This window comes from Epinephelus lanceolatus, chromosome 1 (genome assembly GCF_041903045.1).
Source record: "Epinephelus lanceolatus isolate andai-2023 chromosome 1, ASM4190304v1, whole genome shotgun sequence".
Classification (NCBI taxonomy): Eukaryota; Metazoa; Chordata; class Actinopteri; order Perciformes; family Serranidae; genus Epinephelus; species Epinephelus lanceolatus.
In genome coordinates, this window is record NC_135734.1 from 22,216,311 (window position 1) to 22,235,248 (window position 18,938).

The following is an 18,938-nucleotide window of genomic DNA, read 5'->3' on the forward strand; positions in this document are numbered from 1 at the left end:
TCACAAATATCCATAAGATATGTCACTCAGTCAGGGGTCCAGTTTGCTCAATGATAGAAATCAGGTCACTTAAGAAAAGGCTGGGAACCACTGGCCTTTGTGAAACGAGTGCAGGTAGGTTAGTAACTTTCCATGCTGTCATCTCAAAATCATTATCCGATACAATACTGTAGACACACCTGACCAAACTCTGAGGTGAGGGCTGCTTGAGGAGGAAATGTTACTGCCTGATCTTTGTTCTTGTTTAATGCTCCTTATTCACAAGACATGTTAGACAACAGAGGATAAGTGTGACTGACAGCGTAAAATAATCAACACAGCAGGATGTATCAAAGCCCTGCTGATATTTCAGCTCTGTGTGTTATCTGCATCAACACTTGTAGATGTTCTGATGTTTTTTATCACCACTTGAGAGAAACGTCACTTAGCCAGTGTCTAAAAGAGGAAAGCAAGATTACGCTGCTTTTAGAGATAGCACCCCCTCTCTTGCCAAATGTTTTACCACCATTATGTCACCATGTCTGAGCTAGGCCAACCCTATATCTGTCTAAATACTGGTCTGGTTCACCTCAAGGCCATTTGAGGGAAGAACCAGTTGAACTTCTCTTTGTCTACAAACATGTTGTTATCTGCGTTGAAACTTGAAAAAGGCGTATAGAGAGTGCTGTGAAAGGCAAGGGATTGAAAACAGCTAAAGAAAGAAAAGGAATTGTAAATGAGGACAGATAGAGAAAAACAGTTTAGTCTGTGGCATGTCTCTTGATGAAAGGACTATTTCTCTCCTTTTTTAGGGATTGTTTTTTCATCCCTCCCTCCCCCTCCCCTCCTCCCCCCTCCCTCTGTCTGTTCCTCTCATTACTCACTCTGATGTTTGCCCTGGCACTGCTGGGATGGCAGAAATGGCCATCACAACAGGAACCGTCTGGGTCCCTTGCCGGGATACAAGTCCAATTTACACAGAAAATATGAAGCCAGGAGTTTAATACAATATGCTGTGTCATGCCATGTTAGTGGTGTTCTTAAGGAGATGCAAAACAGTCAGGTTTTTCTCTTTCAAAATGAACTAACTCAACCTGGATCTCTTACCTCTAATTTACACTTTAAGCTGAAAGGGGTAATTTTGTGTCAGAGAGACACTTAACTTGTGATACCAGAAAACTATGCACCCTTCTTCCTTCAAAGGGTCATGACAGGGACAGAATCTTTCTTGCTTGCTCATGTTGAGGAGAAAATCTTGTTTCCCCAATCTCATATAGTTCCTGTTGAACGAGAACGCTGGGCGGGACAGAGCACAGGGAGGGGTCACTCCAGTGCAAATCCAATGGATATCAGTTGGGAAAGCCAGAGGCTGGTTTATTTGATGGGAGTGGCAGGCAGGGGTCACTGATCGAAAGTCTGTGATAGTTTTATTGCATGGAATTATTATTTACAACTACTGGTACAGCATGAGGTCATCGGGGACAGTTTTCCAGGAAGTGGTAGTAATGGAAAAAGTCACGTTTCCTGTCATGGGCTTTATGGTTTTTTTGTGGTTGGTGCAATTGTTAGAATCTTTTGAGTTAGTGGGGATGTCATACTACTCCTTGTCACAACCACAAATTATAGTTTTGAGTGATCTTAAAGTGATGGCAATTGTGCCCAGATGCCAAAGCTCTTTGAGGGGTGGGAGATTGTTTGTGTAAAATCTATTGTCCTTCAGCTGACTTGTTGTCCCATGCTCTGAATGTTTGTGGTGGTGATGAGGCGATGAGTAACTCCATAGTCTTACTAATCTCTATCAGCATTCACACCCCGTCACCTGTTGTACCCTTTTCACAGAGCTATAAATAGCTCTTTAGGAGTTGAGACAGGCAGTCTAAATTTACTGGTCCATTCTTTCTTATAGTCATACAGTTTTGGTGGGTGGGGGCTGATGACTCAGCACTACATGGATCTCTGTGCTTTGCCTTGTGTGGAGGTGATGTGGGCAGGGCCAGTATGGAAATGCATGGCGGTTTGGATCAGCCCACAAACTGTATTCTCTCTCAACCTGTGTGTGTGTGTAACAGAGACACATGGAAAGAAAGACAGACCAGACCAGTTGTGTATCCACACATTGCATTGATTTCCTGGTTTGCTGGTTCTCTTGCCTTATTCTTTTCTGTTCTTTTCTTTTTTACTAAAAAATGTTGGGGAACATTAACACTCAATGTTCAGCTGCTGCAGAGTCACATTTGTGTTTCAAAAACTGATTTCATGTCTGAAACAATGTCAAGTTCAGGGCAAGGTTTTACGAGACAAACCGAGTCCTTAGAAGATTCAGCATTAGGGGAGCACAGGGCACAACCTAACTATCATTGAATATCAATGATAGGTTAACAGATGGATGGATACCTGTAGGGATACCTATCTTTCCCCTGACGTAGATGGAGACCTATAGTATATAAATAGAATGAGGTAGTATTGAATTAACTGTGTTAAACAGACTTTTGCAGCAAGTGTTACAACTAAGGCGGAATTTATAGGTCTGCGTTGAATTGACGCCGTAGCTATGGCTTAGTTTCTGTGTTGACATGGAGCCCACGCTTTAACCTACGCCGTAGCCTGATGTGCACCTTTACAGAAATGTAGCTACACATTGCGGTGACGCAGACCTCCTCTTTATTTTTGTAAGCTGAAACCATTTCCCTCAGTGGAACCGAAGCTTTCATTTACTTTTATTTCACAGATAAGAAACAATAAATCATGAAGACAAAAAAAGCCTCCACAAAAATAGCATTTTAAGTCTTGTGTGTGATTTATCCTTCAGGGATTTATACTTCGGGATTTATCCTTGCTTCATGTGAGTAGAGGAAATCTTGCTAGGCTAGGCTAATTTATGCAATGTAAAATGTCATAGGCTTGTGCTAATAACGTTAGCATGTTGTATTTTTTGGAAAACGTGTTTAGTATAAGACAGTTGTTTTGTCAGTGAGCCTTGTGAGTTGTAATGGAGTCGAAGTGTACCGTTACTTTGGTTAAATGTTGCTGTTGTCCCTGAGAAGAGGAAAAGGTCGGTGGCCGCTAGGCTAATTTATACAATGTAAAATGTCATAGGCTTGTGCTAATAACGTTAGCATGACATATTTGTTTGTAAAACATGTAGTATAAGACAATTTTTTTGTCAGTGAACCCTGTGAGTTGTAACAGCGCCAAATTATGTACCATTACCTTTGTTAAATGTTGCTATTGTCCCTAGCTTCATATGAGTAGAGGAAAAGTCTGCTAGCTGCGAGGCAAATTTATATAATGTAAAATTCCGTAGGCTTGTGCTTATAACATTAGCATGTTGTATTTGTGGGGAAAATGTGTCCAGATAAAGACAAGTACTTTAGTTATAGTAAAGCTGACTTGTGTACTTGTGTTTGAAATTGTCTCTATCAAGCCATGTTTAATGTGTATTTAATGTATGTTTTGGGTGTGTTTGAATCAACTAAATTTTACAGCACTTCATAGAAACTCCGCCGCTGACTAGTGTTTAGGAGGTGCAACTGCAGAGTGACCCAGGCACACCAGCTCAAGTATAAATGCTCAGAAGGGCAAGGCGACATGCATAGTAAATGTAGGGTCTGCCACATGAGTATAAATCCTGCTTAACCCTGCCTGTTACAAATAAGCCCGCCCATGGGGTATATTGTGACAAATCACTTCCACCACTTCTCAGTGCAATTGTTGAAGAAAGGTAAGTTCTAGGGGGAAAAACTGTTTATTTGTAGCAGAGATGTGTTAGGTTGTGCCCCGCTCTCCCGTATTCATGATACAGTGGTTAAGAGGAGCCAACTTCCAATGTAAAATATCAGGTTTCCGATGTTGTCAATCCAGTCTCACCAGTGCCAACGCCTGAATGTGGAGTATAATAATACACAAATGAATACATAGTCTTTTGGAATAATCCTCAGCTCTATTTGTTTAACTTTGTGTGTCTCTTCCAAACTATAGTCTCACTTCTGTGTGTGTTTGTGTGTGTGTATCTTTGGGAATTCACCTGGTTGACGTCACGCATTCACTCCTCTGCAGCTCGCGCGCTGCCACAGAGCCGCAGCAGTTGAGAGACAGACAGACACACTGAAGGACAGAGACAGCCTGAGTTAACAGCAACCGACTTCAGCACTTCCTTAAACACCGCTGAAGATTTCTGGAGCCGAACAGTCGGTGAAGCCGCTGTTTAAGAAGCAAACCCGGTAAAAACTCGCGACAAACAAGAAGACAGTGTCCAGCTCAGCGGAAGAGGTAAGTCACAGTTTCTTGAGAAGCGGTTAAACTTCTTTGTGGCTGGAGAAAGACTTGGTATGGTTTGACAGTTGGGACAACAGCACTTTGTTGCCTGCAGAGTTGTAAAGACTCTTTAATGTGGGCTTTAGCTGATGTTTTGTCTTATGATAGAAGAGCAAAGCTGGTTGACATCAGTAGTAAAAGTAAAAGGACTGTGAGAGGAGCTGCTGTCGCGGAATAACTCCCTCTGTCTGTCGCCGTGTTACAGTTGTAGTTACGTAAGTTAAGCCATGTTTCAGTGCTTGCAGGTCCGGTTAGTGTAACAAAACTGAACTTGTCTCCCTTTCTACTGATACTGGGGAAACTTTACTCGGTACACCACAGAAAAGCCCGTTTGTTAGCTCCATACATTCCTGCAGTGAAGTGTTGTATCCTATGGCAACAGAGGGTCTGCTTCAGTGATGTAGCTAGCTAACGTTAATGGAAAATATAAATGGGGCTAAAGGGTAGCGTTCACTATTATGCTAACGACCAGCAGCATTAGCACAAACCAGGAAAACATTTAGTTAACTTAAGCACTTTAGCCCTTTTAAAAGTTTCCATTCATTAGAGGACAAGTTTCCCTTTCTAACACTTTAACTCTACGCCCCAAGTGTCCCTTACTGGGGTGGTTAAACCCCTTAATAGTTCATGTGAGCAAGTAAACATCATATTTACATGTTACACTATTTCTCTGTCTGTGCTCAAATTCACCTCTTAAAAACTTCAACCTGGGTGTTTAAAGGTAAACTAACAAAAAAGCAGCACTAAGAGGGTCTGTAAAAACGCGCTTGAGTGAGTCCCACAAATTGTATACACTGTGTAACTGCTGATTGTTAGCCTACATCTAATACACATCAATATGATTTACTGTAGTGGTTCCCAACTGGTGGGTCGCTGTCCAAAAGTGGATTGCATGTCCTTTCTGAATGGACCGCAAGTGACTTGGAAATATGTCATGTTTGTTAAAATCAAACTTGACTTTGAAGTACAGTGAATTTCCAGCACAGAGTTTCTATTTTGACGAGCCCTTTCCTGCTGCAGAGTGAGTAAATAACTGACAGAAACCTAGCTCAATAGCCGAACGCAAGTATGACGCTGAATGTATTCAACTGTTTGGACCTTGAAATAATGACTTTGGCGAAATCTGGACCCTGTGGCTGGACCAGTTGGGAACCACAGATTTACTGTACATAAGAGCTGCAATGATCAATCAGTTAATCAACTAGATGTCAACTATTAAATTATTCAGCAATTATTTGATATTTAAAGATCCACTGTGTAGGATTTAGGGGGACACATTGGCAGTAATTGACTATAATGCTCAAAACAGTGTTTTCATTAGTATAAAATCACCTGAAAATAAGAACAGTTGTGTTTTCATTACCTAAGAATGAGCCATTTTTATCTACATACTTAGGGGGTCCCCTTCCGTGGAGTCCACCAGGTTGTTTCTATGGTAGCCTAGAACGGACAAACCAATCACTGGCTCTAGATAGGGCCTAAAAAGAAATTTTCCCCATAGACTTGCACAACCCCTGAGAAATTACTCATTTTACTATTGAGATTATTTGATCCGTTAGTTCCAATAACATTTCCACAGCCTAGCAGACTCATGCAATCAAATCATTTTATTGCCATTCCTGTAAGTGGAGGGCTTAACTGGAAGTCAGCTGCTTGGCTAGCTGAGGTTTGCTGCTCAGCCGTGTTCGGCTGTGCTTGGCCGGCGTCAGTCTCTAGTGTGCTTGCTCCGTGGGTCCCAAAGTGCGGAAGATTCAGGTGATTTCATACCTTGGAGCTTTTTTGGCTTCATGTGCCACTGAGCAACTTTCATAGGAATGAACGGGGTCTCACCTCCAGCAATGTATCCAGTTGTCTTTATACATCCATGAGATAAGGTCATTTGTCGTTTTTGCATCTGCCACTAGATAGTTATCTTACATGCTTGGGAAAATAATCAACAGATTATTCGACAGTGAAAATAATTGTTAGTTGCAGCACTACTGAACATGTAGTCATAAAATGTGGATATAACTCTAATTTCTTGAAGCTAAAATGCAAATTAATTGAGTATAAACTGACTTAACTTGAATTGAATGCCAGGTTTCACCCTTTGGTTTAGGTTTGACAGAAAGATGACAGTGTCACAGTCATTAAAAACACAATACAGATGATGACCAACAGCACTTTGCTGACGTTGGTCTGGAGCTGCAACGATGAGTCAATTAGTTGATCGACAGAAAATTAATCGCCAACTATTTTGATAATCAAATAATCGTTCAGGTAATTTTGTTAAGCAAAACAGCCAAACATTTGCTGGTTTCATGCTTCCTGTCTGTGAGAATATGATGGTTTTTGGTCATACACAATTATAAACCGAAAAGCTTTGGATTTCTGCACTTTTGGTTGAATAAATAATACTATTCAAAGATGTAACTTCAGGCTCTGAGAAATTACACAGGGCATTTTTCACCATTTTCTAACATTTTGTTGACAAAATGCTAAATCTAGAAAATAATGGCTAGATTAATTGATAATGATCATAGATGCAGTCCTGTTGTCTAAATTGAACTGGAGCTGGTTTACATTGTTCAGCTGAGACTAAAGTCCATGAGCTGGCTATACCAAAGGTCCTTCCCTTCATTGCACTCAGGTGAAGCAACAAGAATTTCCATCACATAATCCCCAAGTACCCTTCATCACCTTTTTCTATGTGAAGTCAATGATTGAGAAGCAGGCCAGATGTAAAACACAATGAGAAGAATGCATTTGGGGCAACAAAAAGAAGTTCCATGTGTCAGTAGGGTGACTCAATAAGTCTCTGTGTGAAGACTTCCCTGCATTCTTGTGGCTGTAAACAACAAAGCCTTGTGAGTCCACAGTAGCTGACGTGACACGTCAGCTCCGCAGGTACACTAAACACATTATCCTATTTTGAAATATTTCTTCCACCGCTTGCGAAAGTCTTGTGTCACACACCACACCACAGTTCTGCCTTTGTGGCAAGACTCTGTGTCCTGTTGTTATCTTCTGAAGCCAATGCAGCTTTGTGAGTGCAGGTAACACTATCTGCCTGCATCTGCCTGCAGTTACTGGTGTGTCAATATTGGCTTGCGGCTTCATGAGCTGCTTGGAGGACACAGTTGGGACATCTGCTCAGTGAGGAGTTGCTCATGCAGCACTGTCCTTTGATAGTACCACACACATATAAAAGCATGTCTGACTCATAAGATTTAGACTGATATTAAGCTGTATTGAGTGCATGAATAATTGATCATGTACTTTAAGACAGGATGGCAGAGTCAGGTAAGTTTCAATAGATATGGCAAGCGAAAAGTCAAAAACTATCAACGAGACACTTGTCATGAATACTCTATCTGTTTCAATCAGATATTTACAGATTTAAACTTTGAACTGCCCACGGATGATCAGTGGTAAAAGTGCTCTGCACTGGCTGTGCCATTGTTTTCTTATGGAGAGAGCAGTGGCGCCCAGCTAGACTGAAGTGCTATCCTTGGCATGGCATGCTGCTCAAAATTGCCACCAAGCGTTGCACTTAAACTTTGACCTTGGTTGCCGCTGACCTTTCAAAGCACAACTGACAAAACAGTTGCATGTGGCGTAGCCAGAAGTGACACGTGCAAGCAGGGTGGGTCGAAAGTGATGGAAGAAAACATCCTTCCCAAGTTCCCTGGACTCTATAGCACAACATTTATAACATATCTCAATCTCGCCAGGGGAAAAGTAATAATGCATGGCAAAATGTCAGGAGTCAGAGGGGGCTGTCAGGTTTTTGAATAGGCATGGAACCTAAATCCAATGCTAAAGTTTGCTTAGCTTCCTTGCACAGTTTTTGATGACATACACCTGCGCTGCACATTGACTCTGCAACCATTTGTGCTACGCTCTGCGCCCTACCTTGCGGTGAGCAAAGAGCAAAATTCTTATCATCTGAAGTCAGCTTCAAAAAGTTACTGCTGTTTCTGATGAGACACTATTCAACATTAATGCAGTCAAGGAATTAGAATTATTTCAGAAACCGAGGTTTGTTTCATGTAGTGTAGTTATAGTGTAGTTATACTCGACAAAGTTTATTTTGGTATTGACATCAGACTCAGGTGGTGTCAAAAGAAATATATTTGATAATATTTAGCACCAGCATCACCAAAACTGTGTATACATTTTGTTTTATATGTCACGGAATATGCAAGGCCTAGTATCTACTACACACACACACATGCACAGACACTCACACAAACATCGGCGTTTGGCACAAATTTGCTAAATCAGCTTTGTGTGATAATAGTTTGGCTCATCACTTGCCCTTGACAGCCCCAGCCCCCCCCCTCTCTGTCTTCCCCACACACACTCCTCATTGTGTTATCCTGCTTGGCTCTCCTTGCTCAGATGCTGTTTTGTCTTCTAACCGAGGCTTTGTGAACTGTGAGTGAGGCAGAAATGGACACCGCTCTTAATGCATGTGGAGAGATGACACACCCACACACACAGTGGCAGGATTGATTCCATGCTGGTATAGCAGGTTTGACTCTGTGCCAAAGAGCTCAGTGATACTCAAGAGGAAGGGAAAATCAGAAGAGGTTTTCAGCTACTCTTAAGTTTGTGTCCACGTGTACTGTCACTCTTAACATCCAATAAGCAGTTATTAACACCTTGTGTTGGTTTGGTTTGGTGTTAGGTTAATTCAAGGCACAGAGTGAAATTGTATCACTGTAAATGTATCACATCTGACTCTGACCTTGAACCAGCAACCTCAGCTCTGGTCTCATTCTGCATATCTCACTCACTTTTCTGTGCTGTCCTACTTTGTCCTGATCGCTGTGTGAATGTACTGTATGTGCAAGAGAAAGAGGTTTAGGTGTTGGTGTATCCCCAGACATCATCTGTATAGTGTCTGTATATGTTTGTTTACATGACCTCTGTGAGTGTGTGTAGTTGGTGAGGGGGTGTTAGACATTAACCTTGGTTAGTGAAAGAAAGGAAGGCTTTGATTCTCTCAGGCCAACCCCCACTGAAATTCATTAAAGGCTGCTTTGTTCAAGGTTATTAGTGCGTGTGCGCGCACAAATACACTTATGTGCTTTCAAGGCGGTGTTAATGCGGTAATAATACATGCCACCGTGCCACAGTGAAAGCTTTGTGGATTAAGGGAAGTTTTGTGAGAGTTATGTTGCTTTGTTTTGCATGAATTTATCTGTCAAAATTGGGAAAGAAAAAGAAAGTCAAGTGATTGATTGGGCTCAAACATTACCCTATTTTATGTTATTACCTCCACCACGGAGGTAATGTTTATTGGTCCTACTGTACCCGCTACTCTATATTTGCATAGAACATTTCCCACATCATGGATTTACAGCTATTTTAAAATTTTTGCAAAACACTTTCTAACCATTTTTCCTACATGCTTAAGCTAGTTTTCAACAAGTACGGTGCATATTTAATTGACCTCAAAGAAAGTTACTCAATTGTTTTTTGGCAGCTTGTTGTAGGCATGAACAGTTTCACATAAATTGCTGTAATTCTTGAAAGCATTGTATAGTTGTAATGCAATTTTCAACCCACTCGCCAGAAAAAAATGTTGGCATTGTACATTTCTGCAAACCACAGATTTGTTACATTTTCATGTCATTATGTAACAAATATAGTGACACTTTACGTTTCAACAACAGTATGGTTAATGAGTGGTTGGGTTTAGGCACAAAAAACACTTGGTTATGGTTAGGAAAAGATCATGTTTTTGTCAGAAATACTCAGTTTTGGGGGGCACAATCCCAGCATGAAAAGCAGCAATGTCTTGGTAAAAAACAACTAAGCACTGTCCCTGCCGACAGGTGACTACAAAACACCCACAAAGCTGCTGAAAAGCCGGCAATGATTAGCTACAACACAATCGGTTTTATTGATTGTTGGTCTGTAACAGTGGTCTGCAGCTTGACAGGCATCTCACTGAGGTTTCACAGCATCCAGTATACACTCCACCTCCTGAAGACACATCACTTTAGAACTGTTGATATGACATGTATGAAACATGGAAATGTAACACATTCTGGGTTTGTAGAAATGTACAATGCCAACATTTTCCTTTAGCTACTGAGCTGCAATTTGGCATGCTCATATCAGTTCCACTCCTGCAAAATTTTGCAACTGAAGCACAACAGCATTACGATTTTAAGGGGCCAAAACTTGGTTGTCTTGAATCTGACTCACCTGAAACAAGATTTGCGTAGTCAAAAATCTGCATGATGTTCATCCAGTTATACATGGTGAAAATCCATCACATATGCTTGCATGCACATCTAGATCTAGATGATGATGAAGATAGACAACTTCTGAAAATCATCCAAGTGGTACATTTCAACGATCCTACAGATTTTACTTTCTGAATGCTTTTTGTTTATGTATGTGAGACTGGAAACACAATGTTCCAGCAGACACTCTCAATCAACACTACTATCACAGTTAGGAACAACAAACCTTTTCCATGATCACTATTTAATGTTCAATACGGAGGGATTGTTTTTTGTTTGAGCTCCTATAAAGAGCAGTTTCATGATGCTGATGCAATAGGTGTTTACACACAGAACTACACACCAGGTTATTAGCTTTAGGTGCAATTGTGGCCTGGCTGACTCTGACAGTGCTTGCTCAGGTACATTATAATCGTGTGGAGCATATTTGTTCAGCTCCGATTTGCCAGGCCACTGACTGGCCCAGCTCAATCCAGCTAGGCTGTTTAAGGTCTCTTTTGCCCAGCCTTGCACTCTCCTTTTCTATCCCTGTCACTTTGTGTTGACAGTAAAACCTCTTGAAGTAACATTAAAAGGAACACAAAGTGGGGGAGGGACAAGGAAACTGAGAAGTGCTTTGATCATGCAGGTGTGCATTTTCTTTATTTTTTTCCTTCACATTTTCACCATATTTCCTGATATTGATTACAGAATATATTACAGTAAACACTGTGGGAATCTGTCAGGCACTTCCTGGTTTTGCTTGACAGCTCCCTCAGGGCAGCATCAAGTGAGCCAGAAACCTTCAAACCTGACATACTCTCATAGTGGTAGCTATGACATGTAGTTTGGCAAGACTGAAACTGTCAGAAGCCATGTCAGTTTTATTTATAAAGCGCCAGTGCCCGTTCACAATAGATGTCATCTCATGCCACTTTTCATATAGAGCAGGTCAAAGCCATGCTCTTTAAAGAACATGTTGATCTGTTACCTGCGTTCTACTTTTGATCCTTTAGCTCTAATTAGCATCTTGTTTGGCCAGTTTTCCTTGCTCGAGATGTTCTTCTGTCACTGAGGCAGACATAATTTTCAGTTTTGTCAAAGCCCTCTCACAGCCCCATTTTGCTCTTTCCTGGTAGACAAACACAGACTCAATTACTTGTACTGAAAAACATCTGTGAATATATTGACCCTGTCAGGTCAAAACATATCAGAATACTCAATCAATGGAGTCAGTATACTGCCGGTCTTGACGACATTCTCAACATTACTCATCCAAGCGAGTTGATTTAGCTCTACTGATATGCCATTTTCACAGCACAAATATTTTGACTTGTCATGGTAGAAAACACCAGGATCCTGAACCTAAGGCAGCCAAATGGAATCCAGACATTGCTTTTCTTATTTACACTTATGCTTTTCCATCTGTGACATGTTCAAATGTCTTCCGTGAAAAGGGCCTACTGGTATTCAATCAGCGGAATTTAAACATTAAAACCTCAGTTTAAAGACACCTTTTTTACTGCAGTCATTTTGACACAATAGAAAAGGTACAGGTGTAACAACCTATAATGTCTGCATTCCATTTAGGTGAGACAGTTTTAGGGTCCTGGTGTTGTGCACGCAGTCTCAGTGGAATGGCTTTCTGTAAGATTAAATGACACTTACAGTAACTGAGCCATGATTAGTACGTTTCCTGATATGACAGGTCAAAATGTCTGCTGTCAAAAAGGTATGCTGCTCATGTTTAGGTTTAAGTGCCTTAAGTCCTCAATGGCTTCTATAGTTGCAAAAACAATCACTGCCTTCGACATAGTACCTCTTGATATACAGTGCACAAGTGCAATGCAGTCAGCATTTGGACATCAGCATTTCTGTTGTGTAGGAAACGTAGCCCTGTTAATGCATCGACTCCCAGTGGACCCAATCACAGTGTTTGTTCACGATAGCTTCCGGGTAGAAAACCCTGTGTCACAAACAAACAATTTAATTGTGCTGAGCATATGGGGATAAAGAACAGCTGATGTATCAAGAGAAAATGGATAGGTCTTGTTGTGTATTGGGGTGCTGGGTGGAGTGGAGAAGGGTTTGGGTTTTTCAGATTTCCATCTGCACCTGAAGTAATTATCTTTTAATATTTCTTTGTCATCAGTGACATCAGTAGACAATGAGTATCTTTCCTGGTAATGCACTAACAAGCCTATGCTGCAGCCATATATACACTTCTTGCTGGCTTGAGTCTTGCAAGTGAAACACCTACTTAGTTGGAATGAGTTCAGGTCACCGACTTTTTTGTTGAGTCGAGGGCGTTCCATTGTCTGCCCATAAAGAAAATAATTGGTTTTCTTGTCTACATGGTAGAGATTGTTGTTGAAAATTAGTGGACCAAAAAAAGGCCGTAAGTTTGACACTTTTCACTCAAGTTGAATATTAACACCTGCAGTACATGCGCTCTTTGATGTGAACAAACCTTCGTTGCAATTATGAAGCAAAAGGGTAGCCTAGTTGGGGTGAGGTAGGGGTTAACCGAATGAACTGAATCCCTTTCAGCTGTTCTGCAGGCTCACAATAATAAGGTTTTCCCTGTAGAGATTAATAGTCTATGTCAGTAATCTAATCATCTCTTTCACTGATTTGTGGATTTCCATTTCAACTCTGCTAGTAGCACAATTCAAGGTGCTGTTGAAGGGCAGGTAATTCTGTTGTTGTTGTTGCTCTCAGTGTAATTCTACCTGTCTTCACTTATTCCTACCAATTAAATGTTGACATACAAAAGCTCCCCAACCTGCTGGACCAGCTTGATCACTTCTTCCACTGAATGACATCTCCAGTAATTCAGTGCATACCAAACCTTTGACTTGTCTGTGGTGCCTTGCTGAGCATGACTTTGATGATCATCTATCTATTGCAGACAGTCACGCATCTTTGTCTCCAGTAATGTGTCTAACGCATGCAATGTAATGGAATATTGGTTTGACGTCATTACAACCAAAGGTTATTTCCTACAGTCTTGACTGTGCTTGATTATGGAGATGTATCATAAATAAATGCACCCTCCTATTGTTTGCATGCTTTGGACTCTGTGCATCATGGTGAGATTTATTACCCACTGTAGGCACCTAACTCATCACTGTATCTTGTATGCTCGAGTTGGGTGGCTGTCTTTTAAATTTCATAGACTTTTACATTGGCATTCTCTTGTTTACAGATCGATTCTTGGCCTACTTCCATCATATTCATGTGTGTAGATTAAGCAAAAAATTGAAAATGTCCATGCTCTCCATTCGCAGAACATGTTTTTATTGTTTATACCTAACAGTGTTTCCCATACATTGACGAGACTATGACAGCCCGAGGGTTCGGACCAGGGTTTTGTATATTAAAGATTAGGGGTGCCACAACCTTTATTGATGATAACCGTGATATTTAAAACATTGAATATTTATATCATGTTAATAATATAAATATGATAATATTGTGTGCGCTTCTTCAGTCATTTCAGTTTCTTTCCATTCTGACTTTGTCTACCTCACCACCCATCAACACTCATATTTGACTGTAATTTATTTAGCAAAAATCCAAAGACAAAACGCACGATAAACAAAATTACAGATGAATTTGACTGATAACATTATTATTGTTTTAACTTTTCTATAGGTATTGTGATAATATTGTTATTGTGAATTATTTTGGCCATCACGTATGACCCACTCTGAGTGTATGGCACTGTATTTTTCTGCAGAGACTCTGCCCTCTACCTGTATGTTCTTGAATTCTGCTCATTTTCTGAGTTTGGGACATTTATGGGTGTGACCGACTGAAAGCAGCAGGCAACCAGGTGACACAGCGCTGAAAAAATGCAAATATCGTAAGGCAAACCACCAAAGCAGAGTGAATCTGGGCTTGGCTTTTACTTTCACTTTCCCTGGCATGTGTGTTTATACACAGTAACCAACAATCCTGCATAGTGTACCTTTAATCTACTGATTTCATTAACTACTTGCTGAAATTTGTGAATCTTCTGTCCTGTCAATCACAGAATTAACTGTTCTAGCAATCAGTTGTTGAAGTTGTCGTTATCATATGCTGCTTCTGAAATATATTGCACTGAAAGCATATAGTTTGTTTACACAGTAGTTCATTTGACTGCCTGATATGACTTGCGACAGGCATTTTCATGTCAAGTGGCATTTAATGGTATGTTCTAGTCACTTGCATCTTGTTGTTGTCATGTTTTCTGTATACTATACCTTCATCCTGTAAGTGTATGATTTATGAATTCTTTTGTGTTGAAGTTAACTCATAAACCACAGGCAGGTAGTCCAGCTTTACATTTGCTGGTACTTGGCAGTCCTGTCAGTCTAGGACAAAAGCAAAAGATGTACTTGAGAGCAGCTAAAAGGCTTCTAGAGGCCACACATGTACAGTATCCATCTCAGGAAGTTGACTTGTGCCTGTATCCACTGAAGGGAAATCTGGTTCTATCATTGAGTCTGGTTTCTCCTCATGTCCACTGGCCTGCCTTCCAGTGTGTTGTCTTTTTTCTAATCATTTTTTCTTTCCCTCCCTTTTGCTCTTTTCCTCTACCCACCCTTCCCCAATTGCATGTGCTCATTTTTTCCACTCTCTCTTGGGAAACAAGGCTCTCTTTTCTATGTAGCAGTGCCTGTGTATGTGTACATAAGAGAGTGTGTGTGTAAAGTGGAGAGAAAATTGGACGTGTACTCAAAAAAGAATGCTTAGTGTGTATTTCACATCTGGCAAACTCCATAACTTTGATTAATATTGGGTTGTTGATTTTTTTGTGTCTTTCTGTCTGTATGTGAGCATGCGTGGGCAGTATTGTGAGAGCTGTAATAGTTTTCGACCCTCCTGACCTCATTCAGAAACAGTCGCTTGTTTAAATCTTTAGTTCCCGACAGGCTCGCTGGGTCAGTCAAAGCCTCCAGCAGTAACAACAGAGATGTTTCAGTCTCATGGAAATGCACTATATCCAAAACATAGCTAGCTAAGGGCTGTTAAGATGTAGCTAACATATGCATTCTCTATTACCATAGCTTTATCCCTTTGTCCCAGGCACTTTTTATGAATACATATCTCTGTAGCCTTACATTTACATTCTTCATGTTATACAGTATAAAGTATACATTTATTTATTTTGTGATCCTTAAAGTTCTCTTATATCTCCCACCTCAACTCCACTAATACCTGGGCAGAGATTTGTAATTTAGGATCAATTGGTAGTGGTGTGATGGCTCTGTGGTAAGCTCTGTCGCATCAGAACCCAATGGTTCTTGGTTTGATTGAACTGGCTGAAGGCCTTTTTGTTGGAGATGTTGGAGCATGGACTGTGTGAGTTTCCTCCAAAGTCATTGGATCAGAAAATTGCATGCCTTAGTGTTGATTTCATTGACATTTGAAAATGTATGCAGTGTGTCTTCACTGCAGTCAGCAGTTACTAAGTTATTGTCAGTCACTCCAACACTTTGTTCTTTGTTCACATGCTATTTTGGTTGTCCTTTAACTTTAAATTAAACTGGACTCTTGACATTTTCTCACCAATTTGCTAGCTACTGAGTAACCTCTGACTTTTGTAGCAGCCGGGGGTAAAGAGGCTTACTGAAAGGGTACCTTGGTGATGGATCCTGAGATGTCAGTGTTAGTCATTCACTTCCCCTCCAAATTTTTCTTTGTTTGTCTGGGATATAAAACCAGCAACTTCCAGGTCATGTCTGTTTCTGTTGGGCCCCAGTGCCTCCTACATACTGCACATCCGGACTGAGTCAGTTTATCAAGAATTATGTTCACACACATTCACAACTCAGAGCTGCTCAGTGCAGGTACAGTAAGGCCTTGTACTGCTAAGCAGCAACAGTGGAGAATTAAGGGGCGAGGCTTCCGCTTCCTTTTAGCTGCAGTACGAGAATTTTTAAGAACCTAACACTTCCTCTCTCTAAAATTCTGTATTTTAAGTGTCACTCGGCTCAAAATAGCATCTAGTCTACCTTTGTAGGCTGAGTGGCATACATGTACATATATCACAGCATGCTCCGGTTCAGTCATTCAGGGTCTGAGTGTGACATTCAGCCTGACATTCAGCAATGTAAAAAGGAACATGAACACAAACAAAACTCATCTCCCTAAGAATGATTAATATGAAAGCAAAAACTGGGAGGCCACAGTATATTCCTGTCCTGGAGTTAAATGCACATATTCATACTCACCTAAGAGAAGTTCATGTTTCTGTGCATTTTGCTTTTATGGAATTACTCCACAGAAACAGACGCAACTAAACATTGCATAGTAAAATGAGAGGCTGCCTTAAATCGCAGGCATGCCATAACTATTAATTCAAGATTATGTTGAAAAGAGACTAAAGCTACAAGAGACCATGTTAAGGAACTTAAAGGCTCACAAGCTGTGGAGGAATTCTGTGGGATTCTTATGCTGCTTTGGGAATTCGGATGTAGGCTGGTATGCCCTGTGGGTCCTGCTACTCTGGTGTGGTATGTGTGTAACTCTTTGGTGCAAAACAGCCTTGATAATATAAAAGCTTTAGTAAGTGTTTGTTCGTACAATTCTTTCAGGCACAGGTCCAACGTGAGGCTTGACTGACAGCCTCTTGGAAAATGTTACCCTTTGTAATCTGTTATAACAAGGCCCCTTGAAGAGAAATGGCACTAGTTTCAGCTATTGTTTTCTCGGTTAGACAGTTTAGTGTTATAGACTGATTTACTGAACACTGTGTCCCTTTGCTGAAAACACAGGACACCTAATGACTGGCTTCATGGTGTCATGATACTGACTGCTCCTTCATAAAGCGTGTTTTTCTTTCAGCTGACTGTATCTCAGCAGATAATTTGAGATCTTTAGATATAATAAATGTTATTAATCTAAAGTACAACAGTGTTTACTCCCTTTGCAATGACTATACTATTTGCCAGCTGTCACGTTGCTAACTTGCCTGCCACACTACCTAGTAATTAATAAATTAAGATGTATAGACGGGAGCAGTTGAGCGGGGTAGATTAAAAATTACACTATTAAGACTTTTGTTCAAATCTCACAAGATGCGCTTTAAGAGGAAGTGTATGAAACCCATAGATTGAAACTGCTAAACAAATGTGTCAGTGGAGCAATTCAGCTTAAATGACGCAAGCGGGTGGGCAGTTTTGCAAGCTGTGGTTTTTCTGTTTAAATTTTATACTTATTTTAAAATGAGTTGTATAACTGAATTTGCACTTGAAGTGTGAAAACTTTGAGAATGAATGCATTTTTGTACAGTTGACAATTCAAAACACCTGCTGCATTAGGTGAATACCTTTATAAATGACTTGAGATAGGTGTTTTGTCTATGTCAGCATAGTGATGTGTTCACACATCAAACACAATTTTTGTATTGTGTTATTCACACGACTTTGACCGCTGGGGTGTGTTTTTTGCAACTGGCAAGTGTTCACCTTTCATAACCGTGCTAACGGTTGTGCTAACTAACTGTGGAAAGCAGCTAACGGTTAACTTGGTTTGCAGTAAAGTACAGTAAGGATAGACCGATACATCGGCCGGCCGTTATATTGGGCCGATATTTGAGTTTTTTACTTGTATCGGCATTGGCCGATACGCACGTGGGTTCGCGGATTTATTTTTCCCTGGCACTTTTTTTCATTTGAAAGTATGTGGTTAAGTTGAACAAAGCTGTTGAATCCTACTGTGTACAGTAGTTGTTGTTTTATTTATGCTTCAGCTTAAATATTTGTTTATTTTATAAAGACATTACTGGAAGATTTAAGAGCACTGAACTCTTTTTTTTATTTGAATGTATTGTAATAATAATAATAATATTCTACCTGTTCTACCTCAACTTTCCATCTTGTTTTAGTATTTTTTACTGTTCAATAAATGTTTCTTATTTTAAACTTGAGACCTGTAATATTTGTTATCATTGTGTCATTTTTTTTGATGTAAACTGAGGGAGCAAAAGCAGTATCGGCCCTAAATATCAGCTCAAGAAAATCGGCAGTCCATAATCGGTCATCGGCTAAGGGTGATGGAAAAAAATTGGTATCGGCATCGGCCCTAAAAAATCCATATCGGTCTATCCCTAAAGTACAGCCAATAGCTGGAATCAAATGATATGAACATGGGGGCTCTGCTCTCTGAACCAGCATGAACCACGACGGCAACACTCTGTTATCCTTTATACTGTCAAGACAGTGCATTACCGCTTCACTCCTTCCATTATTTTCTTTCCACAATAAAAGATCAAATTAAATTACAGAATTTATTGTGTAGTCCTATGGTTTTGCTCACTGATCTCCACGCCCTCTCCTTGTTTGTCCTGTCTCCGTGCAGTACTGACGTTGAATGGCAGAACTACGGACACCCTACACTGTTTGTTGCTATTCTTAGTAACTTCAGGAGAAT

At 40.4% G+C, this 18,938-nt stretch overlaps 1 protein-coding gene across 1 annotated transcript in view; it reads left to right on the forward strand.

Moving 5' to 3' along the window:
• Positions 1 to 4,031: 4,031 nt before the first annotated feature.
• Positions 4,032 to 18,938, forward strand: part of LOC117257342 (protein kinase C delta type-like) — a 29,940-nt gene continuing 15,033 nt past the window's right edge. The window contains exon 1 of the mRNA XM_033627494.2: positions 4,032 to 4,248. The gene's annotated coding sequence lies outside the window, so the exon portion shown is untranslated. The remainder of the gene's footprint in view (positions 4,249 to 18,938) is intronic.